Genomic DNA, 26,124 nt, shown 5'->3' with positions numbered 1-26,124 from the left:
AGGAGGACATAAGAAGCCGAGTAGCGCTGGCAGAAAGGGCATTCCTGGGCAACAGAAGTCTGCTCGTATCAAACATAGGCCCTAATTTGAGGAGGAAATTTCTGAGGATGTACGTCTGGAGTACAGCAGTGTATGGTACTAAAACATGGACTGTGGAAAAAGCGGAACAGAAGAGAATCGAAACATTTGACATGTGGTACTAAAAACAGATGTTAAAATGTAGGTGGACTAATAAGGTAAGGAATGTGGAGGTTCTGCGCACAATCATGGAGAATACTGACAAGAGGAAGGTACAGGACGATAGCACATCTATTAAGGCGTAAAGGGATAACTTTCATGGTACTAAGGGAACTGTACAGGGTAAAAACTGTTGAGTAAAACAGAGATTGGATACATCCTGCAAATAATGGAGGACGTAAGGTGCAATTGCTACTCTGAGATGAGAAGGTTGGCACAGGAGAGAAATTCGTGGCGAGCAGCAGCAAAAAAAAAAAAAAAAAAAAAGGGCAAAACCACTTGAAGAGATATTTGTTGAGAGACCAGACAGACGTGTGGTTTCTCAAGAGGTGCTGCAACATTTACAATAGTTGCAGGAGCAACGGTCTTCATGATTGACTGATTTGGCCTTGTTACATCAACCAAAGCTTCCTTGCTCTGCTGGTACTGCCAACGGCTGACATCAAGGGGAAACTACAGCCGTAAGTTTTCCTGGGGGCATGACTGTATGGCTAAAAAATGATGGCTCCCTCTCGGCTAAAATATTTTGGAGTTAAAAATAGTCTCCTATTCCCATTTCCGGACAGGGAGTACTCAGGACGACGTCATCAGGAGAAACAAAACTGGCATTATACGGATCGGAGCGTGAAAAGTTAGATGCCTTAATCGGGCAGGTAGGTTAGAAAATTAAAAAAGGAAATGAATAGCTCACAAATAGATATAGTGGGAATTAGTGAAGTTCAGCGGCAGGAGGAACAGGACTTTTGGTAAAGTGAATACAGTTATAAATACAAAATCTAATAGGTGTAATGCACGAGCAGGTTTAGTAATGAATAAGGGAATAGGAATGCGGGTAAGCTAGTATGAACAGCATAGTGAATGCATTATTGTAACCAAGGTAGACAAAATCCACGCCAACCACAGTAGTACAAGTTTATGCCAAGTAGATCCGCAGATGATGAAACTGAATAAATGGCCAGATAAAAGAAATAGTTCAGGGAGATGAAAACGTAATTGTGATGGTGTCTGGAATTCGATAGTAGGAAAAGGAAGAGACTAAGAAATGAAAGAGGAAGCCGCCTGGCATACTTTAATTGTCGCTAACTCTTGGTTTAAGAATCTTGAAAGAACGTTGCATACGGGAAAGAGACCTAGAAACAGCGTGGAGTTTCAGATTGATTATATAATGGTAAGAGAGTGATTTACGAACAAGCTTTTAAGTTGTAGGACATTTCCAGTGGCAAATGTGTGGACCGACCACAGTTAATTGGTTATGAACAGTAAATTGAAACTAGAGAAATTGCAAAAAGGTAGGAAATTAACGAGATGGAACCTGGATAAGTTGACAGAACCCGAAGCTGTTGAGAGTTTCAGAGAGAGCATTAGGGAATGATTGACTAGGACAGGGGAAAGGAATACTGTGGAAGAGGAACGGGAGCTTTGAGAGAAGAAATAGTTAAGGCAGCTGAGGATCAAATACATAAAACGACAAAGCCTAGTGGAAATCTTCGGGTGACATAGGAGATATTGAGATTAACTAATGAAAGGATAAAATATAAAAATGCAGGAAATGAAGTAGGCGAAAGGGAACACGAACGTCTCAAAAAATGAGATCGATGAAGGTGCAAAATTGCTTATCAGGAATGGCAAGAGAACATATATAAGTATTTAGAAGCATGTATCACTAGGAAAAGGTAGAAACCGCCTACAGGAAAATTAAAGAGACCTTTGGAGAAAAGAGGATGGCCAGCATGAGTATCAAGAGCTCAGGTGGAAAACCAGTACTAAGCAAAGAAGGGAATGCTGAAAGGTGGAAGGAGTATTTAAGCGGTTTATACAAGGGAGATGTAAGCAATCTTATAGAAGTGGAATGTCTTCAGAAGTAGACGAAGTTTTATCAGAACTGCTGATAGACTTCCGAGAGCCAGCCAAGACAAAATTATTCCATCTGGTGTGCAATATGTATGAGACAGACGAAATATCGTCACACCTCAAGAAGAATATAATTCAAATTCTAAAGAAAGCAATTGTTCACAGGTGTGAATTTTACCTAACTATCAGTTTAATGAGGGTTGCAACATGCGAGCACGAATTCTTCACCAAAAGAATAGAAAAACTTGTGGAAACTGACCTCGAGGAATATCAGTTTGATTTACAAGAAATGTAAGAACACGCTGGATAGTACTGACCCTACGACTTCTCTTAGAAGATGTGTTAAGGAAAGACTGACCTACAATTATAGCGCCCGCATCTCGTGGTCTTGCTTCCCACGCCCGGGTTCCCGGGTTCGATTCCCGGCGGGGTCAGGGATTTTCTCTGTCTCGTGATGGCTGGGTGTTGGATGATGTCCTTAGGTTAGGTTTAAGTAGTTCTAAGTTCTAGGGGACTGATGACCATAGATGTCAAGTCCCATAGTGCTCAGAGCCATTTTACAATTATAGAACTTGTAGATTCAGGGAAATATTTTGACAATGTAGACTGGAATTGTCTGTTTCAAATTGTAAAGGTGGCAGGAGTAAAATACAGGGAGTAAAATGCTACTTACAACTTGCTCAGAAACCAGACGACCGTTTTAAGAGTGGAGGGGCATGAAAAGGAAACAATGACGGCGAAGGGAGTGAGACAGGGTTGTAGCCTATCCCTAATGTTATTCAATATGTACACTGAACAAGCGCTAAAGATAACCGTAGAAGAAATTAGAGAAGAAATTAAAGTTCAGGGAGCGGGAATAAAAACTGAGTTTTCCCGATGACATTGTAATTTTGTCAGACAGCAAAGGACTTGGAAGAGCGGTTGAACGGAAGGATAGTATCTTGATAGCTGGATATAAAATGGAACATCAACAAAAGCATGAGGATAGAGGAATGTAGTCGAATTAAACCAGGTGGAGCTAAGGGATTAGATTAGGAAACGAGACAAAGTAGTAGAGGAGTTTTGCTATTTGGGCAGTAAGATAACGAATGATGATCTAAGTTGAGAGCATATAAAATGTAGACTTGCAATGTCAAGGACAGATTTTCTGAAGAGAAATTTGTTAACATCGAATGTAGATTTTAAGTGTTAGGAAGTCTTTTCTTATAGTATTTATACAGAGTGTAGCCATGTAAACAGTTTAAACCAGAAGAGAATAGCTTTTAAAATTTTGTGTTTTAGGAGGATACTGAACGTTAGACGGGTAGATCACGCACCTAATGAGAAGGTACTGAATAGAACTAGGGAAAAGAAATGTATGGTATAACCTAACTAGAAGAAGGGAATGCTTTATAGAACACATTCTGAGACGTCAAGGGATCACCAACTTAGTACTGGAGGAAAGTGTGTGGGGTATAAATAGTAGAGGGAGAACGAGAGATGAATACGGTAAGCAGACGTAGAAGGATGTAAGTTACAGTAGATATTCGGAGGTGAAGAAACTAGCACAAGATAGATTAGGATGGAGAGCTGCATTAAACCAGTCTTCGGACTGAAAACCAGAACAGCAAAAACAACAAAACAATATGCAAGCAGCTACCTTTGAGTTTTGAAACGATTTATTTTCTGTACCATTAAGTACACTCCTGGAAATTGAAATAAGAACACCGTGAATTCATTGTCCCAGGAAGGGGAAACTTTATGGACACATTCCTGGGGTCAGATACATCACATGATCACACTGACAGAACCACAGGCACATAGACACAGGAAACAGAGCATGCACAATGTCGGCACTAGTACAGTGTATATCCACCTTTCGCAGCAATGCAGGCTGCTATTCTCCCATGGAGACGACCGTAGAGATGCTGGATGTAGTCCTGTGGAACGGCTTGCCATGCCATTTCCACCTGGCGCCTCAGTTGGACCAGCGTTCGTGCTGGACGTGCAGACCGCGTGAGACGACGCTTCATCCAGTCCCAAACATGCTCAATGGGGGACAGATCCGGAGATCTTGCTGGCCAGGGTAGTTGACTTACACCTTCTAGAGCACGTTGGGTGGCACGGGATACATCCGGACGTGCATTGTCCTGTTGGAACAGCAAGTTCCCTTTCCGGTTTAGGAATGGTAGAACGATGGGTTCGATGACGGTTTGGATGTACCGTGCACTATTCAGTGTCCCCTCGACGATCACCAGAGGTGTACGGCCAGTGTAGGAGATCGCTCCCCACACCATGATGCCGGGTGTTGACCCTGTGTGCCTCGGTCGTATGCAGTCCTGATTGTGGCGCTCACCTGCACGGCGCCAAACACGCATACGACCATCATTGGCACCAAGGCAGAAGCGACTCTCATCGCTGAAGATGATACGTCTCCATTCGTCCCTCCATTCACGCCCGTCGCGACACCACTGGAGGCGGGCTGCACGATGTTGGGGCGTGAGCGGAAGACGGCCTAACAGTGTGCGGGACCGTAGCCCAGCTTCATGGAGACGGTTGCGAATGGTCCTCGCCGATACCCCAGGAGCAACAGTGTCCTTAATTTGCTGGGAAGTGGCGGTGCGGTCCCCTACGGCACTGCGTAGGATCCTACGGTCTTGGCGTGCACCCGTGCGTCGCTGCGGTCCGGTCCCAGGTCGACGGGCACGTGCACCTTCCGCCGACCACTGGCGACAACATCGATGTACTGTGGAGACCTCACGCCCCACGTGTTGAGCAATTCGGCGGTACGTCCATCCGGCCTCCTGCATGCCCACTATACGCCCTCGCTCAAAGTCCGTCAACTGCACATACGGTTCACGTCCACGCTGTCGCGGCATGCTACCAGTGTTAAAGACTGCGATGGAGCTCCGTATGCCACGGTAAACTGGCTGACACTGACGGCGGCGGTGCACAAATGCTGCGCAGCTAGCGCCATTCGACGGCCAACACCGCGGTTCCTGGTGTGTCCGCTGTGCCGTGCGTGTGATCATTGCTTGTATAGCCCTCTGGCAGTGTCCGGAGCAAGTATGGTGGGTCTGACGCACCGGTGTCAATGTGTTCTTTTTTCCATTTCCAGGAGTGTAGTTTTGAAGCCTCTGTAGGCTCATCTAGAGATAAAGGTGTTACAGGAGCATTGTCTGGACTATGTGCAGATAGAAGCTGTGGATGTAGTGACTGAACTGTCTTGTGGTATCCATGGCAGATCCGTTTTGATACCGTACATTTTGAGGTTGTGTGTGTACACACACACACACACACACACACACACACAGTGTACTGGATACCAAGAGGTAGTGCAACCGCTGCAGCAACACCATGTGGCCCAGGTAATGTTCCTGTAACACCTCTATCTGATGAGCCTGCAGTGGTTTGAAGACTAGTTCAGTGGTACAGAAAATAAATCTCATCAGAAATTCAACAAAAACGATTGCTTACGTATTAGAAAACAGCCAATTCTGATTTAATAAGAGCAACTGACGGTTATTCTCGCACGTTTCTGCTAAAAGCAGCTTAAACGAACGAGGCATAACCTGCACGTCTAGGTGGGAAATAATGAGAGCTACAAAGTGTGAAAGGGACATCCATGGGCAGTGATCCAATACAGACTTATTTTTCTCATCTGACTAGTTTGTATAAATCATTACGGGTACATCATAACATTTTGGGAGGCCATATGAACTTTTTTAGTGACTGCTCTCTTCAGGCAGATGAATATGGCCTGAACTCAGCTTCAAAGCTGAACTTAGGACGTACTATTCTCCTAGATCTATAATTCGTATTGGTACATTTCTGATACTAAAGTCCGGACGTGTGCTATCGGAAATTTTAAAAACTTCCGTTTCATTGCGCAGCAACCATACGTATCGCACGTTCAACGTATCTCCAATAAATGTGCTTCTAGAGTATTAGGTAATACGACTTGCTGTCAGTGTCCTTCGCATGATCTATTATACTCTGTTCACGTTTTCATACCCTATCGAATCTTCCGGCTAGATCTCATGGCTTAAAACTACACGCGTCAAAACCGGGCACTAAATCCCACAACCCCATTATAGAATCGAGTACAATGTCAAAATCTACTGCAGGGAGTAGAAGAAGAATGAGAAGCGGTAGTGTAGCTAGTGTAGATGAGGATGTGTGAGGTGGGCACCCATGTGGCTGTTCCTACTGCGGCCAACGCCCCTGGGTTCGCGAAGCCGCTCCCTGGAGCACAGGCTGCTGGACACTTATGGCTTGGAGTGACTCACGGTACCGGTTACCTCGCTCCAGCAGACCGATTTGGATATGGCACAGTACCGCAGGGGACTGCGGCCAGTTCATGTTAACAAGACACTGTTCAGCCTTCTGATGTTTCTGTGGGCAAGTGAAATGCGATATAGGGACGTCCATGAAGTCCATTGTTCAGCCTACATATTCGGTTGGCGAATCGCGTTAGGAGAGACAGCAATAGAGTAGTAGCATCCATCATTCTGTCTACGAGTCTTCCCACCCGTAGCACATATCGACAGTATAATACACCCGTCAATTCTAGCACCTGCGAGACGAAATTTATTTTAATTGACTGACTTTCCTTGATGTTTTAATGACTGGTTCCCAAGATTCTTAAAAATGACTGTGCTACTGCTACACAATTATTATTGTGCAAGCGGTACTTCCAAACTTACAGTAGATGACAAAAACGAAGAGCAGCCTGTCAACAGACTAACATCAAAAGTATCTGAACACCTCCAAAAACATACGTTTTTCATATTAGGTGCATTGTGCTGCCACCTGCTGCCAGGTACTCCATATCAGCGACTTCAGTTATTATACATTGTCTGGCGTCACCGCCAGACACCACACTTGTTAGGTGGTAGCCTTTAAATCGACCGCGGTCCCTTAGTATACGTCGGACCCGCGTGTCGCCACTATCAGTGATTCCAGACGGAGCGCCGCCACACGGCAGGTCTAGAGAGACACCCTAGCGCTCGCCCCGACTTTTCTAAGAGATGGTTCACTGTCTACATAAGCTCTCATTTGCAGAGACGACAGTTTAGCATAGCCTTCAGCTAAGTCATTTGCTACGACCTAGCAAGGCGCCATTTTCAGTTACTATAGTCTGAACAATTATTGTGAATCAAGAGCGACGTTCATCACTGATGGATTAAAATTAAGTATCAAACTAATTACGTCCGCTTTCTGAATTCTAATTCCTTGTCATGTTCCAGACCTCACCTCAGTATAGTCCCTCACGCCAGCCTACGTGAGCTAAAACGCGTGCATTTCGGCCTCCACTAGTAACACGGTGTTGGGTCTTCTGCCAACACAATACATTGTGAGAGAGCAGGATGGGGTGCTCCGCGGAACTCATGGACTTCGAACATGCTCTGGTGATTTAGTTTCACTTGTCATACGTCTGTACGCACGACTCCCGTACTTCTACGCATCCCTACGTCTACTATTACCGATTTCATAGAAAAGTGGAAACGTGAAAGAGCACGTACAGCACAAAATCGTCCATGGCCGACCTCCGTTGAATGACAACGACGGCCGACAGTTGAAGACGGATTGTAATGTGTAATAGACATCTATCCATACCATCACAAAGCATTCCAAAGTGCATCTGGTTCCACCTGAAGTACTGTAACAGGCGGGCGGTGAGAAAACTTGGATTTCATGGTCGAGTGGCTGCCGATAAGCCACACATCACGCCGGTAAATGCCGAACGACGCCTCGCTTCTATCTACATCCATACTCCTCAAGCCACCTGACGGTGTGTGGCGGAGGGTACCCTGAGTACCTCTATCTGTTCTCCCTTCTATTCCAGAGGGAGCAATATACTGCTTGACTCCTCGGTGAAGGTATGTTCTCGAAACTTCAACAAAAGCCCGTACCGAGCTACTGAGCGTCTCTCCTGCAGAGTCTTCCACTGTAGTTTATCTCCGTAACGCTTTCGCGATTACTAAATGATCGTGTAACGAAGCGCGCTGCTCTCCATTGGATCTTCTCTCTCTCTTCTATCAGCCCTATCTGGTACGGATCCCACACTGTTGAGCAGTATTCAAGCAGTGGGCGAACAAGCGTACAGTAACCTACTTCCTTTGTTTTCGGATTGCATTTCCTTAGGATTCTTCCAATGAATCTCAGTCTGGCATCTGCTTTACCGACGATCAACTTTATACGATCATTCAATTTTAAATCACTCCTAATGCGTACTCCCAGATAATTTATGGAATTAACTGTTCCAGTTGCTGACCTATTTTGTAGCTAAATGATAAGGGATCTATCTTTCTACGTATTCGCAGCACATTACACTTGTCTACATTGAGATTCAATTGCCATTCCCCGTACCATGCGCCAATTCGCTGCAGATCCTCCTGCATTTCAGTACAATTTTTCATTGTTCCAACCTCTCGATACACCACAGCATCATCTTCAAAAAGCCTCAGTGAACTTCCGATGTCATCCACCAAGTCATTTATGTATATTGTGAATAGCAACGGTCCTATGACACTCCCCTGCGGCACACCTGAAATCACTCTTACTTCGGAAGACTTCTCTCCATTGAGAATAACATGCTGCGTTCTGTTATCTAGGAACTCCTCAATCCAATCACACAATTGATCTGATAGTCCGTATGCTCTTACTTTGTTCATTAACCGACTGTGGGGAACTGTGTCAAACGCCTTGCGGAAGTCAAGAAACACGGCATCTACCTGTGAACCCGTGTCTAAGGCCCTCTGAGTCTCGTGGACGAATAGCGCTAGCTGGGTTTCACACGACCGTCACCATTTTCGATAGCCATGCTGATTCCTACAGCGCAGATTTCTAGTATCCAGGAAAGTCATTAAACTCGAATATAATACGTGTTCAAAAATTCTACAACTGATCAACGTTAGAGATATAGGTATATAGTTCTGCACATCTATTCGACGTCCCTTCTTGAAAACGGGGATGACCTGGGCCCTTTTCCAATCCTTTGGAACGCTACGCTCTTCTAGAGACCTACGGTACACCGCTGCAAGAAGGGGGACAAGTTCCTTCGCGTACTCTGTGTAAAGTCGAAATGGTATCCCATCAGGTCCAGCGACCTTTCCTCTTTTGAGGAATTTTAATTGTTTCTCTATCCCTCTGTCGTCTACACTCCTGGAAATGGAAAAAAGAACACATTGACACCGGTGTGTCAGACCCACCATACTTGCTCCGGACACTGCGAGAGGGCTGTACAAGCAGTGATCACACGCACGGCACAGCGGACACACCAGGAATCGCGGTGTTGGCCGTCGAATGGCGCTTGCTGCGCAGCATTTGTGCACCGCCGCCGTCAGTGTCAGAAAGTTTGCCGTGGCATACGGAGCTCCATCGCAGTCTTTAACACTGGTAGCATGCCGCGACAGCGTGGACGTGAACCGTATGTGCAGTTGACGGACTTTGAGCGAGGGCGTATAGTGGGCATGCGGGAGGCCGGGTGGACGTACCGCCGAATTGCTCAACACGTGGGGCGTGAGGTCTCCACAGTACATCGATGTTGTCGCCAGTGGTCGGCGGAAGGTGCACGTGTCAGTCGACCTGGGACCGGACCGCAGCGACGCACGGATGCACGCCAAGACCGTAGGATCCTACGCAGTGCCGTAGGAGACCGCACCGCCACTTCCCGGCAAATTAGGGACACTGTTGCTCCTGGCGTATCGGCGAGGACCATTCGCAACCGTCTCCATGAAGCTGGGCTACGGTCCCGCACACCGTTAGACCGTCTTCCGCTCACGCCCCAACATCGTGCAGCCCACCTCCAGTGGTGTCGCGACAGCTGTGAATGGAGGGACGAATGGAGACGTGTCGTCTTCAGCGATGAGAGTCGCTTCTGCCTTGGTGCCAATGATGGTCGTATGCGTGTTTGGCGCCGTGCAGGTGAGCGCCACAATCAGGACTGCATACGACCGAGGCACACAGGGACAACACCCGGCATCATGGTGTGGGGAGCGATCTCCTACACTGGCCGTACACCTCTGGTGATCGTCGAGGGGACACTGAATAGTGCACGGTACATCCAAACCGTCATCGAACCCATCGTTCTACCATTCCTAGACCGGCTAGGGAACTTGCTGTTCCAACAGGACAATGCACGTCCGCATGTATCCCGTGCCACCCAACGTGCTCTAGAAGGTGTAAGTCAACTACCCTGGCCAGCAAGATCTCCGGATCTGTCCCCCATTGAGCATGTTTGGGACTGGATGAAGCGTCGTCTCACGCGGTCTGCATGTCCAGCACGAACGCTGGTCCAACTGTGGCGCCAGGTGGAATTGGCATGGCAAGCCGTTCCACAGGATACATCCAGCATCTCTACGATCGTCTCCATGGGAGAATAGCAGCCTGCTTTGCTGCGAAAGGTGGATATACACTGTACTAGTGCCGACATTGTGCATGCTCTGTTGCCTGTGTCTATGTGCCTGTGGTTCTGTCAGTGTGATCATGTGATGTATCTGACCCCAGGAATGTGTCAATAAAGTTTCCTCTTCCTGGGACAATGAATTCACGGTGTTCTTATTTCAATTTCCAGGAGTGTAACTGAACGCCTCTCGCATAGCCCTCCTCACACTTCGCGTAATTTGTGAAGGTCTGCAAGGCTTTGGCTATGTTTATGTTTGCTGTGAAGTTCCCTTTGCTTCCGCAGCAGTTTTCTAACTCGGTTGTTGTACCACGTGGCTCTTTTCCATCTCTTACGATCTTGCTTGGCACATACTCATCTAACGCATATTGCACTATGGTTTTGAACTTTGTCCACTGATCCTCAACACTATCTGTACTTGAGACAAAACTTTTGTGTTCAGCCGTCAGGTACTCTGTAATCCGCTTTTTGTCACTTTTGCTAAACAGAAAAATCTTCCTACCTTTATTAATATTTCTATTTACGGCTGAAATCATCGATGCAGTAACCGCTTTATGATCGCCGATTCCCTGTTCTCCATTAACTGATTCAAGTAGTTCGGTTCTGTCACCAGAAGGTCTAATATGTTATCGCCACGAGTCGGTTCTCTGTTTAACTGCTCAAGGTAATTTTCAGTTAAAGCACTTAAAAAAATTTCACTGGATTCTTTTTCCCTGCGCCCGTTATAAACGTTTGAGTCTCCCAGTCTATTTTCGGCATATTAAACTCCCCGCCCATAACTATAACATGGTGGGGAAATCTACTCTAAATATTTTCCAAATTATTCTTCAGGTGCTCAGCCACAACAGCTGCTGAGTCCGGAGGACTATAGAGACATCCAATTACAATGTCTGAGCCTGCTTTAACCGTGACCTTCACCCAAATTATTTCACATTTCGGATCTCCGTCAATTTCCTTCGATACTATTGCACTTCTAATCGCTATAAACACGCCTCCCCCTTCAATCTCCAGCCTGTCTCTGCGGTATACATTCCAATCTGAGTTTAGGATTTCATTACTGTTTACGTCTGGTTTCAGCCAACTTTCTGTCCCTAGTACTATCTGGGCGCCGTGGCCGTTTATTAATGAGAATAGTTCTGGGACCTTTCTATAGACGCTCCTGCAGTTTACTATTAGCACATTAATATTGTTATTCCCTCTTGCATTTGGCTACTCCTACCTTGCCGCGTCTCAGGTGGCGTCTTGTCGGGCCTAGAGAGGGAATTCTCTAACCTAAAAAACCCTCATGTGCAATCCACACGTACTCCGCTACCCTTGTAGCCGCTTCCGGCGTGTAGTGCACGCCTGACCTATTCATGGGGACCCTACATTTCTCCACCCGATAGCGGAGGTCGAGAAATTTGCACCCCACCTCTCCGCAGAATAGTCAGCCTCTGGTTTAAGCCTTCCTCTCGGCTCCAAACCAGAGGACCGCGATCGGTTCTGGGATCGATACTACAAATAGTTAGCTCAGATTCCACCCCGCGAGCGAGGCTTTCCGCCTTCACCAATTCCGCCAACCGCCTGTACGAACTGAGGATGACCTCTGAACCCAGACTCCCCACTGCCGCTACACTCCGAGGCAGCAGCCTGAAGACGGCTGACCGCGGCCATCAGCACGTTCAGCTGTTCGCGAACAGTGGCCAGCTCCTCCTGCGTCCGTACACAGCAGTCACACATCCTATCCATCCTAAGAAATCAACAATTGCTTTAGAGAGTTAATCAACTTTTAACTAGACTGCTAATTCACTAAAGGCGGCTGATGCTGACTACACTGTGGTTACTAGACACTTCTCGTTGGAAACAAAATAAGCACTAACTGTCTCTGGACTGTATTCAAAACAAAGTCTAACACTACTGCCACTATGGCTGAGTAAAGGGACTCTGTATTCAAAACAAACGAAATCTATGGAACACTATTAATAGCACTCGACAATTAAATCTTCCTAAAAGCAAAAACACACAGAAGAAGAAGTGACAAGTAAGAAAAATACAGTTAATACTTAAATTAAGGTAGCTCGCTGCACAGCAGACGCGAAGCAGACGGCGGTTAGGGCGACACTGACACTACTGGCACTATGGCTGGCTAAAGGGAAGGTTTTGTGTCAGAAGCATTAACATTGGACGATTGAACAGTGGGAAATCGTTGTGTGGAGTGACGAATCAACGTACACGATGTGGCGATCCGATGGCAGGGTTGGGGTATGGAGAATGAACGCGAACGTCATCTGCCAGCCTGTGTAGTGCCAACAGTATAATTCGGAGGTGGTTGTGTTATCGTGTGGTCTTGTTTTTCACGGAGGGCGCTTGCACCCGTTGTTGGTTAGCGTGGCACTTTCACAGCACAATCCTACACTGATGTTTTAAGCAGCTTTTTGCTTTCCACTGTTGAAGAGCAATTCGGGGATGGCGATTGCATATTTCAACGCGATCGAACACCTGCTCATAATGCACGGCGTGTGGCGGAGTGGTTACACGACAATAACATCTCTGTAATGGACTGGCCTGCACGGAGTCCTGACCTGAATCCTAAAGAACATCTCTAGGATGTTTTGGAACGTCGACTTCGTGCCAGGCCTCACCGACCGACATGGATACCTCTCCTCAGTGCAGCACTGTGTGAAGAATGGTCTGCCATTCCCCAAGAAACCTTCCAGTACCTGCTTGAACGTATGCCTGTGAGAGTGGAAGCTGTCATGGAGGCTAAGGAAGGGCCACCGCCTTATTGAATTTCAGCATTACCGATGGAGGGCGCCACGAACTCTTAAGTCATTTTCAGCCAGGTTTCCGGATACTTTTGAGCACATAATGTATATTCGGTCCACAGACCATCATCAGATGTCATGAAATATTTACAGCATACAAAGTAATAAAAAATCAATGGTGCCATATAATATAAAATCCATGATTCGTCACTGTTGTCAAATAATAAATCAAAAGACATCGTCAATAGTAAAAATGTACCATACTCTACTCTCCATGTTATACTAGCAGTCAGCCTACAACGTTATGAGAAGTCGCTCTTTAGAATGGACCAAAATTATCTGTACAATAACGAAATTTTTATGAGCAAATCTTGGTGGTAAGTCATTTGATTTTTTAAATATTTACCACCTACGTATATATGTTTCAGTATAATTATGAAGAGCATTTTTGTATGTCATTTGACATTTTTATTGAGCTACAAGTTAATAACATAATATACCCATGAACAGTCCATTTAAAGAAAGCTGCTGTGTGAGAGAGAAAGCGAACGACTTGCGGACAGGCCGTAGCTGCCAGACACCCGGGACACGGCGAGGTCACAAAGGCGCTGCGCGTTTCGCGTCAAACCATGTCAAGGGTGCACCTATAGCGCCTCGATCCAGGGAAACCTGCCGCTGCAAAAAGCAGCTGCCGTGGACAACCATGTCTTGCTGACAGAGGTCACCGACTGCTACAGACGACTGACAATTAATGGGCAAGTTAATACTGAGCATCAGCAACTGGTAAGCACCCCAGCTATCCAGGGAGACATCTCTTCACTGTAGAACACAGCAGCGAACACCTGACACATGTCTCTCTGCTCGCACGTCACCAGCAACGGAGAGATGATGATGATTTGTGAGGCGCTCATCTGCGCCCGTGCAATGTCCCAATTTCTACACAGTCCAATTTTTACACAATCCAATGGAGTATGATGATGATGATGATGATGAAATGATGAGGACAACACAAGCACACAGTCCACGAGATACGGACGTAGCAGCGACAGAGAGTAGTAGAAGAATGGGAAAATGTCGCGTGGACTAAGTTCAAAAAAATGGCTCTGAGCACTATGGGACTTAACTTCTGAGTTCATCAGTCCCTTAGAACATGGAACTACTTAAACCTAACTAACCTAAAGACATCACACACATCCATGCCCGTGGCAGAATTTGAACCTGCGACCGTAGCGGTCGCGCGGTTCCAGGCTGTAGCGCCTAGAACCGCTCGGCCACCCGGCCGGCCGTGGACTAAGTGCATGTTGTTATCGTGAGGAGTGATTCGCAAGCAATTGTAAGGATGCAGATCCACACAACATCGATGTGACAAGCAGTTTTTTTTATGAAACCTAATCTTTTTACCTGCAAAGATGGCACAGTATCTAGTATTCGATACTTAAGTAGAAAAAAGTCCAATAACTGCTATGTTTACGATTTTCTATGTAGATGGTTCAAATGGCTCTGAGGACTCTGGGACTTAACATCTGAGGGCATCAGTCCCCTAGAACTCAGAACTACTTAAACCTAACTAACCTAAGGACATCACACACATCCATGCCCGGGGCGGGATTCGAACCTGCGACCGTAGCAGCCGCACGGCTCTATGTAGACACATGCCGTGTAAACATATGACAGCTACAAAAGTTTGTGGCAGTCATATATACGAATTATGCTTCATACACAACTCCATATAAAATTACGTTATAATACTATAATAAACATCTGCAGTGGCAGCTTCGCTTGAAGTACGAATAGCTCTCTGGACACTACACCGGATCACCTTTGCATTCTTTGGTAAACAGAAAACCAGATGTCCAGTTCGTCAATATAAGGATTTCATAAAATAACAGGGAACCTAAAAATCAACACTGTATTACGATAACTCGTGTAAATGCATTTTACCTATGACGAGAGGTGATACTATGCAACTGTGTCTTATGAAACTATTTTAGTTTATATGTACGAGAAGTTTCCGTTTCTTTCCTTCCGTTACGTGTATATTCGAAGATGACTCGGTTTTCTACGTTAAACTGTAGATCCACTTCCCGCTAGAATTGATGGCGTAGGTTAGGGACCTGCAAATCGCGCAATTGGCGTCCAATACAAAGGGTCGCATCAGGTCGTTAAGCCTCGCGGAATTATTATTGTGTTTTGATAGATTGATTTTTCATGATTTTATTAGTTGCAGCTATGTGACGCAAGGGACAAACGTCCTGCTTGGTCTCTGAAATAATATACAACAGTAGGACTTCAGTAGGATTTGGCATCTTTGGCTTAGTGCTGATCGAAATGTATTAACTTTCAAAGCATGTGGAATGGTTTTAGTCTCTAGCATGGGTTCTTTGAACAGGTTTAAGCAGCATACAGACCACGTGGTTCAGATCCGCTCGTGTTACATAGTAGTGAAGGCTCTGATGAAGGATAACCTTTCCTGCAGACTTTACCGAAATGGAAGGTTTCAAATTTATGATTAAGAGTCTCAATTACAGGGTGCTAAACTGATTACTGCTAGAGTTTAAAAACTACCGTAGGCAATCGTAGACTATCATAATTGAGCTTAGACCGCAGTAATCTGGCGAGTAGCATTGGTCAGCTCAGATCGCAATCGCGTTACCGGTAGAACTGATGTGTCGCGTATCTGTCGGGCATTATCTCATTTCGATTCTTTTTATTGTGTTTGTGACCAATGTCTTACTACAGTTCTCTAAAAACCAGAAGCAGTGAACTGTCGAAAAACTGAGGGCATCTAAGAGAATTATTTAATTAATGAATATTTTTCTTCTACATACTTATCCTCCTGTGTTTTACTTAAAAATTAACAGTATTCATAGCAAAATATAAACTGTCAGTGCTCATTTCGGTTTTATTCGAAAATTGTTGATTTGTAAAATGAAACAAAAATAAAAGACAATATTAATTTATCAAATAGTGGCAGGAAACGCAATTCCGGGAAAAAAATTAAAACTAAAAAAAAAACATAAAACAAAAAGGTATCAGACATAATTTCAATAGTTCGTGGAGCTTATATGAAACATGTTTCGGTTGTTCATATACAACTTTCACACTTATTAGTAATAACAGGAAAATCGTGCTTCTGGTCATGGTAAACAATATCCTATTGCATACAAAATAACAATAATTACATAGATTTTTTATATTTGTGCTTGTAAAGTGTTTTTGCATCAAAAGGAATTGCTTTGAGTACAAAAAAGTGCAGAAGTTACTCGATCAACTTATTTTCATTACTTATAAAATTAATAATATAAAACACAGAAGGGACTAAGTGTGGTTCTAATTACGTGCAAAACAAACATCGTCGGCTCGCAATTTCTCTCTCACTAATTTAAACTATGTCTTTTCTCTACCAATGCTAACTGTATCTAATCTATATAAAAGATTTTGGAGACAATCTGAGCAGCCGTCTTCGGTTGTTTGCAGATTATGCTGTCGTTTATCGACTAATAAAATCATCAGAAGCTCAAAACAAACTGCAAAATGATTTATAAAAGATATATGAATGGTGCGAAAAGTGGCAATTGACCCTAAATAACGAAAAGTGTAAGATCATCCACATGAGTGGTAAAAGGAATTCGTTAAACTTCGGTTATAATCTAAAAGCCCCAAATTCACTAAATACCTAGTTATTACAATAACGAACAACTTAAATTGGAAGGTTCAAATGGCTCTGAGCACTATGCGACTTAACTTCTGAGGTGATCAGTCGCCTAGAACATAGAACTTATTAAACCTAACTAACCTAAGGACATCACACACTTCCATGCCCGAGGCAGGATTCGAACCTGCAACCGTAGCGGTCGCTCGGAAATGGGAAGGAACACATAGAAAATTTTGTGGAGAAGTCTAACCAAAGACTGCGTTTATCTGGCAGGACATTTAGAAAATGTTACAGGCCTACTAAGGAGACTGCTTACACAACGCTTGTCCGTCATCTTTTAGAATACTGCTGCGCGGTGTGGCATCCTTACAAGGTAGTACTGACGGAGTCCATCGAAAAAGTTCAAAGAAAGGCAGCACGTTTTGTATTATCGCGTAATATGGAAGAGAGTGTCACAGAAATGATACATGATTTGGGTTGGAAATAATTAAGAGAAACGTGTTTTTCGTTGCGACGGTATCTTCTCACGAAATTCCAATCACCAACCTTCTCCTCCGAATGCGAAAATATTTTGTTGATACCGACCTACATAGGGAGGAACGATCACACAGATAAAATAAGGAAAATCAGAGCTCGTACAGAAAGATATAGGTGTTCATTCTTTCCATGCGCTGTACGAGATTGGAATAATAGAGAATTGTGAAGGTGGTTCGATGAACCCTCTGCCAGGCACTTGAACGTGATTTGCAGAGTATCCACGTAGATGTACTATCAGTAATCCCTACCATTTACTACATATATAGTACGAAAACTACCGAACAGTAGTTTTAGTAGAGGACAATTCTAATTACCGGATTTGTAAGTGTGTTCTTGTTTGTTTCCTTTGTCAGGCACAGATAATCTAAAGACTGGTGCGATATAGGAACAGTATTATACAGTGCGGTACCAAAAATGTTACTTTGTGTTTGGGTCGTCTCGATATCGATGTATCAACATATCGATATAGTTGGATAAACTGGTATCGATATAGCGATGTGTTACGGGGAAGCCCCTACCCGTAAGCGCACATTCAGTCGTCGGTGCACGTGCGATGTGACGTGATGTGACGCAACGCTTCGACAGGTCTAGTACGAACCAATCGTGACTCGAGGTGACGCTGTGCCGGCGTGAACCGCGTGGCCCGCGTATAACTGTGCAGTGCGCAGCGTGTCGCGGCCTTGCTTGAGGAGGCGTGTGGGCGGGGACGCTGCCTCCGCCTGGTCTGAGGCGGGGCGGGGCGGGGCGGGGCGGCAGCCAAGGCCGCGCTGACCTATACGGCGGCCGGCGGGCAGGCAGGCAGGCAGGCGGGCAGCTCGGCGGCAGCTCAGCAGGCCAGCCCAGCTCAGCTCTGCCCACGGCCGCGGCCGGTCAAACGGGACTGCCCGCGCTGCTGACCCTGTTACACGCAACGCTTTCTACTCGCCAGTTGCACGTGTACCTAGCGCCACTACTGCTGCGCATACGGTAGCCGTCCACCGCCTGGCACTGCGGCCTGGCGCGGTGGAGAGCGTGCTTCACCGGCTTCTTTTCTCCATCTTCTGTCGCCGCTGCTCTCTACCTCCATCTGCAGTTGTACACTGCAACTCACATTACCAGTGGCGCGGCTAGGTACGAGGGTCACTCCAAAGCAGCGCTTCTCAACCTTTCCAGCTGGCGGGCCACTTTTTCAGGCGAAAATCTGTGGTGGACCCCTAGTCAGTCAAGAGCACATTAAATTTCAGAGCAAAACCCATGGGAACTGAAAGCTTCTTAATGCAAGTGCCATGTTCCCAAAGCCCCCGCCCCCCCCCCCCCCCCGGAAGTACCAATATTCTTTGGTTTAAAGATGAATGGAAACAACTTGAAATTAACGATCCAATTTGAATTCCCACTGTATCCAGACACTTACAAGTGGATTTACTCCCTTTGTTCAACACGATGGAGATGTCTTCCTCCAAGAGCAATCAACCTCACGTCCAAACTATTCGCTGTTGACAAGCTGCCTCTTATGGTCTGTTCACTTCCACTATTTGGCTACTGTTGTGTAAGGAGCATGCATATTTCGTAACAGTCGTGTGTGTGTGTGTGTGTGTGTGTGTGTGTGTGTGTGTGTGTGTGTGTGTGTGTGTGTGTGTATGTGTGTGTGTATGTGTTTTTTCGTGAAATCCAAAGAAAAATGTTCAAATGTATGTAAAGTCTTCCTTTGGTCGTCCTCCTCATTCATTTCAACTGGAAACTTCCCTTGTTGTGAAGACTATGGAGAAACTACACCCTTCTTCAATGATCCTGGCTTCAGACACCGACCCACGTTAGAAGTAATAAAAATAGACTTATGAGATAGGTAGTGCACTGACAAAGCAAGTTTAACATTTAATGATGCTGGGGCCGCAGAAGTGCCAGCGAGCGCTGTGATTGGTCGACAAAGCTCGCTCCGCGCATGCGTAAAAGGTTTCAGCGCATCTAGCGCCGTGAGCCGGCGCACAAACGACCCCCGTATTGTTGCGACACAGTCGATCAGACAAACCGCATTCTCCGGCACTAAACTGTGTATGCGTTCTCACTTAGGAACTGCAAAGGCTACTTGGGGATACGACCTGAAGTAAAAGTACACATGTTTTTCACACGAAAAAAATAGTGATGAATTTGATTTTCACATTTTTATTCAATAATTTTACTCATTACTTTACACGATTTTTTGAAAGGTGGCCGCGGACCCCCTAGAAAGAGCCGGCGGACCCCGCGGACCACACGTTGGGAAGCCCTGCTCCTAAGGAAATTCACACTACTTTTTTTTTTTAAATCCGTCTTTTATTCGACTGGTTTGAAAGTTTTATACTGTGTAGCTACATCCTTTAGGAACAACATTTTCATTTCTTCACATAATTTCCATCCCTCTGAACTGCCTTACGCCATCTTGGAACCAGCGCCTGTGTACCCGCACGGTAAAATTCTGGACCAACCTGTTGGAGCCACTGTTTGGCAGCGTGCACAAGGGAGTCATAATCTTCAAACCTTGTTCCACGAACAGAGTCTTTCAGTTTCCCAAAGAGATGATACTCACATGGAGTCAAGTCAGAACTGTAAGGCGGATGTTTCAGTGTTGTCCATCCGAGTTTCGTGATCGCTTTCATGGCTTTTGTGACTGACCTGTGGCCGTGCATTGTCGTGCAACAGGAAAACATCCTGCTTTTGCCGATGTGGTCGAACACTACTCAGTCTAGCGTTAAGTTTCTTCACTGTCGTCACATGTTGTTGTTGTTGTTGTGGTCTTCAGTCCTGAGACAGGTTCGATGCAGCTCTCCATGCTACTCTATCCTGTGCAAGCTTTTTCATCTCCCAGTACCTACTGCAACCTACATCCTTCTGAATCTGCTTAGTGTATTCATATCTTGGTCTCCATCTATGACATTTACCCTCCACGCTGCCCTCCAGTACTAAATTGGTGATCCCTTGATGCCTTAGAACATGTCCTACCAACCGATCCCTTCTCCTAGTCAAGTTATGCCACAAACTCCTCCCCAATTCTATTCAATACCTCCTCATTAGTTATGTGATCTACCCATCTAATCTTCAGCATTCTTCTGTAGCACCACATTTCGAAAGCTTCTATTCTCTTCTCGTGCAAACAATTTATCGTCCACGTCTCACTTCCATACATGACTACACTCCATACGAATACTTTTAGAAACGACTTCCTGGCGCTTAAATCTATACTCGATGTTGACAAATTCCTCTTCAAAAACGCTTTCCTTGCTATTGCCAGTCTACATCATATATCCTCTCTACTTCGACCATCATCAGTTATTTTGCTCCCCAAATAGCAAAACTCCTTTACTACGTTAAGTGTCTCATTTCCTAATCTAATTCCCTCAGCATCACCCGAATTAATCCTACTACATTCCATTATCCTCGTTTTGCTTTTGTTGATGTTCATCTTATATCCTCCTTTCAAGACTATGCATCAGAATTTATGGTCGTTCCACTTAGCATGATATCCACAAGCAAGAGTCCTTCGAAATCGAATAACACCGTAGCCATAACTTTTCCAGCAGAAGGTGCAGTTTTGAATTTTTTTCGTGGGTGAATTTTCATGATGCCACTCCATTGATTGCCTCTTCGTCTCTGGTGAAAAATTATGGAGCCATGTCACAATTCTTCCAAGAAATTCATCTCCACTATTTGCGTACTGTTCCAATTGTTCGCTGCATGCCGTTTTTCTTGTTTCTTTGTGAGCCACTGTCAACATCCTGGGAACCCACCCGGCACATATCTTTTTTAACGGCAACACTTTCAGTACTCTGGAAACACTTCCTTCCCCTATCCCAACGTAGCGTGGCAATTCGTTCACTGTGATGCGTCTGTCAGCAGTCACCAATTTGTTAACTCTCTGCACATTGTCTGGAGTGTGTGCAGTACGAGGCCTGCCGTTGCGAGGACAATCCTCAATATTGCCGTGCCCGCTTTCGTCACGTAACCTGCTTGCCCACCGACTAACTGTACTGCGATCGACAGCACCATCTCATACACCTTTTTCTACCTCTTGTGGCTGTTTCCCACTGTCTCGTTTTCACAGCACAGGAATTCTATGACAGCACGTTGCTTCTGACGAACGTCAAGTGTAGCAGCCATCTTGAAGACATGCTGTGACGACGGCACTCACGGGAAACGATGTTTTAAGTTTGAAAACAAGCAGGAAGGATGTATTTACATACTGCAAAACTTTCACACATGCAGAATGAAAACTCTATTTTTACAAAAATAGTGCGCATTTCTTTTGAAGTGACCCTCGTAGTTTGGCACCCGGTACGGAGTTTCAAATTGCCACCAGCCCCACGGAAACGTCAAACAATTTTTTTGAAGGCAGTAGTTTTTTTGATACATTTTGTTAAGTAAGGAAAGTATACTATAAACTTTTAATTGTTGACAATCTGATTACAGGTGAATGAAACTATTTTCGTGCCATTGCGTTTCGCCTTTATTCTCTGCAATACATTTCAGTGGCCTGGAATATGTACATATTTTTACTATTTGGATTACGTTTTGGGACATTGTATATTTAGGTGTGACTGCGAGTGAACACACACACACACACATCCCTACGCAATCAGATTACAGATATCTCACAAAAAAAAATTACACACGAAAGTTGGCAATAACATTTGATCTTTGGCAATAACAACTGACAGTCGGCAACACAAACCAAAAAAGGCGTCAAAATAAATGATCAGTTCGTAGTGCTGTGAAGTGTGGAAAACAAAATCTCAAATGGCAACTATAAGAAGAAGAACAGCGCCAGAAGGAACTAAAACACAAAATGTAGAAAATGATCCATGGAACCTATAAGTAGAATTTAAAATATAACTACGCCATAGAGAAACCAACCACCAGAACTATTTATAATCAGTATACAGGGTGTTACAAAAAGGTACGGCCAAACTTTCAGGAAACATTTCTCACACACAAAAAAAGAAAATATGTTATGTAGACATGTGTCTGGAAACGCTTACTTTCCATGTTAGAGTTCATTTTATTACTTCTCTTCAAATCATGTTAATCATGGAATGGAAACACACAGCAACAGAACGTACCAGCGTGACTTCAAACACTTAGTTACAGCAAATGTTCAAAATGTCCTCCGTTAGCGAGGATACGTGCATCCACCCTGCGTCGCATGAAATCCCTGATGCGCTGATGCAGCCCTGGAGAATGGCGTATTGCATCACAGCCGTCCACAATACGAGCACGAAGAGTCTCTACATTTGGTACCGGGGTTGCGTAGACAAGAGCTTTCAAATGCCCCCATAAATGAAAGTCAAGAGGGTTGAGGTCAGGAGAGCGTGGAGACCATGGAGTTGGTCCGCCTCTACCAATCCGTCGGTCACCGAATCTGTTGTTGACAAGCGTACGAACACTTCGACTGAAATGTGCAGTAGCTCCATCGTGCATGAACCACATGTTGTGTCGTACTTGTAAAGGCATATGTTCTAGCAGCACAGGTAGAGTATCTCGTATGAAATCATGGCGGTGAATCGAGGAAGTACAGTACATACTGACGTAACTAAAATGAGCTCTAACATGGAAATTAAGCGTTTTCGGACATATGTCCACATAACATCTTTTCTTTATTTGTAAGTGAGGAATGTTTCGTGAAAATTTGGCCGTACCTTTTTGTAACACCCTGTATAAATTGCCCCAAAATGTAAACCAAATAGTGAAAATATGTACATATTCCAGGCCATGGAAGGCGTCTTGAAGAGAAACGCGTATAGCATGAGAATTGTGTTTCATTCAGTTGCAGTTAGATGCTCAACGAGTAAAAATGAACATGTAACTGAGGAAGATAGGACTACAAAAGTTGAAGAGGGTAATATAACTATTTTGTAAACAGCTTTTGTCAATGGAAACAAATTAGTAAAACGCATTTTTATAAATAACGTACTTTAATTGATTATTAATCAAGCAGTACAAATAGCCAGAGAACTTCTTATTGACACCCGACCTTAACATGTGGCTTGCCCATGGAGGTTAGAATAATGGGAGATGGCACTACCTATGCCGAGTACGGCCAGCGACTGAAGCCAGGGGCACCATCTTCTTGAGCCCAGGAAGTGAGTTTCTCCGTTAAACACGGTGTGGCACTTGCCCTCTTAACTTTGATACGTCTAATAGGCAGTCATTTCAGAGTATATATTCTGAGTATATATTCCGAGACAGTAGAAAGCATCACTGCAATGCGGTATGAATAGTCACTCGATACAGTAGAAAGCATCACTGCAATGCGGTATGAATAGTCACTCGATATAAAATGTTGTGGACGCACCAAACTACATACTCGCTGTTGACTCACAGTGGATTTAAGATAATTCTTAATGGTTCATTTAGGTTCGTACCACAGTTGCATACATATTCCGGGATGCCGACTAGTTTGGAACGATTTTGCTCGCTTCTAACCCATTGCCAACGTCTTTCTCATGTGACTTTAAAGTAATTTGAGTGTAGTATAAAATGTTCGTTCTGTTCTTCCAGTATACATGCAAATTCTCTGTCCTTGGCAAAACTGCCTACAGTACAGTGTGTCACCTTGACAAACTTGGTAAGTTTAGCTAGTGTTTCTAAGTCAGCTGGGCCAAGGAAAGATGGTTCAAATACATACGGTAAGACTTTTATCCATTGTGGATGTGGAACACTGCGACTGTGGTGTGAAAAGGTTTTCAGAAATTACTGCAACCAGTCGCCTTTTATGCAGATGTATTTTATTTAACCATGACCGGTTTCGAGCTGCCTAGCAACTCATCATCAGATGGTATATACATTCAGTGCTTTTTTGTACCCATTGTGTGGGTGGTTGAGTATCTGTGCCTGGCTAGATAGCAAAATAAGACTTTTATCCATTGTGGATGTGGAACACTGCGACTGTGGTGTGAAAAGGTTTTCAGAAATTACTGCAACCAGTCGCCTTTTATGTAGATGTATTTTATTTAACCATGACCGGTTTCGAGCTGCCTAGCAATGTATATACCATCTGATGATGAGTTGCTAGGCAGCTCGAAACCGGTCATGATTAAATAAAATACATCTACATAAAAGGCGACTGGTTGCAGTAATTTCTGAAAACCTTTACATACGGTAAGAACATAACAAAACTTTTGCATATACACTCAAATTACAATCACACAACAAAGACACAGACAGTAGAACTTCCTAAAGCTTTTTAAATAAAACAAGCTTTGTTAACATTCTACACCTTTATTCTTCATATCTATATATTTATTTCTCAACATAGTCACCTTGGCGAAGAACACATTTGTCCCATCGTGAGACCATTTCGTCGACACCGTCACTGTAGAACGTCTGACTTTGTTGACGCAGCCACCTCAAGCGCACTTGCACAGCTTCATCAGTATCGAAGCGAAGTCCTCGAAGGCGTTCTTTAAGTTTTGGGAACAGACAAAAATCTAACGGGGCAAGTTGGGACTGTATGGAGGACGATAGATGACACTCCATCGATGACAGTCCACCCGGTGTAGACCGCAGCCCCCTTAACTGTGCTAAGGTAGCATACTGTCCATAGCTCGTCAGCTCAGCTGTTCAGCTATTCCCTGCACTGAAGAAGAGGGACTTTGTACAAAAGTTCACCCTCAATACCTACACGCATAGTTAAAGCTATGCTGATGTCAATATGTCTCTTGGTGTGCATCTTCATGTTTTTGCGGAGTCACTTGGTGTGCATTTTCATGTTTTAGCGGCGAATTGATTGGTCCATTACATTTCTGGAGCGCAGCCGCAAAATTCCGTTTTTTCTTGTAATATTAGGAAATATTTATTCCAGCCATCTTCAGAATGAACCAAAAGACCGAAGCTATAGCTTTTTATCCTTTATTGTTACTGCAATTCCTGCAAAGGAGAAGCGGATAAAAACAACTCTTCAGGCAAAGGCAACAGAATGTTGCTATGGTAGTTGTAAGAGGTTGTAGTATTAAATAAGGTTGCGGATGCAGCCTGAATAGTTTTGGCTCTGATAGGTATGGCCATGTAGTTAAAAATGTAAGATCCAACCTATCTCACCTTGGGCTAATTTAAATGACTCATAATTCATGAAAAACAATAGCCTGTATTCAATCACTGCACAAGGAAATGCGCACTGGATCAGAGGTGGATAGGGCGTGGCATGAATTTCAGGTTTGGTAAGCCTGAGTATATTTACGGGTAAAAATAAACACTTATTGACTTCGATAACTTAACTAGAAACATGAAATGTATTCGCAGTTGATAATATGGACAACAGTCAGCTTCTTAATGGAGTGACAACAATGAAAATTTGTGACGAACGGGGACTCGAACCCGGATTACCCAATTATCATGGCGAGCTGTCGCCTTACCATTGTTTTTCTTTCGTCTTCTTCATTTTGTTCGTGATTGTTCTCATTTGGTCTGGGTGAGTGTCACTTGACACCAGTTCAGTTCATCGTTTTATACATTATTTTTTTACATATCCAGTCAGCCCTCTGACCGAACACTCAGAGCTGCCGTGCCGGAATACCATTAGGCTATCGGACACGACTCATGGCCAGATCCAAATTCCATGTGTCGTCAGCCATGCGTCAGCAACCTGCACTCATACGTTCATTACGTACATTCCCGTAAAACACCTTTCATGCGCACGACCCACTGAAGTTGGTATATATACATACCCACTGAAGTTGGTATAAACACGTCGGGTACACGGCTTTTCC

Source organism: Schistocerca gregaria, chromosome 1, assembly GCF_023897955.1.
Source record: "Schistocerca gregaria isolate iqSchGreg1 chromosome 1, iqSchGreg1.2, whole genome shotgun sequence".
In the NCBI taxonomy this organism is placed as follows: domain Eukaryota; kingdom Metazoa; phylum Arthropoda; class Insecta; order Orthoptera; family Acrididae; genus Schistocerca; species Schistocerca gregaria.
Note: the sequence above shows the minus strand (reverse complement) of the source record.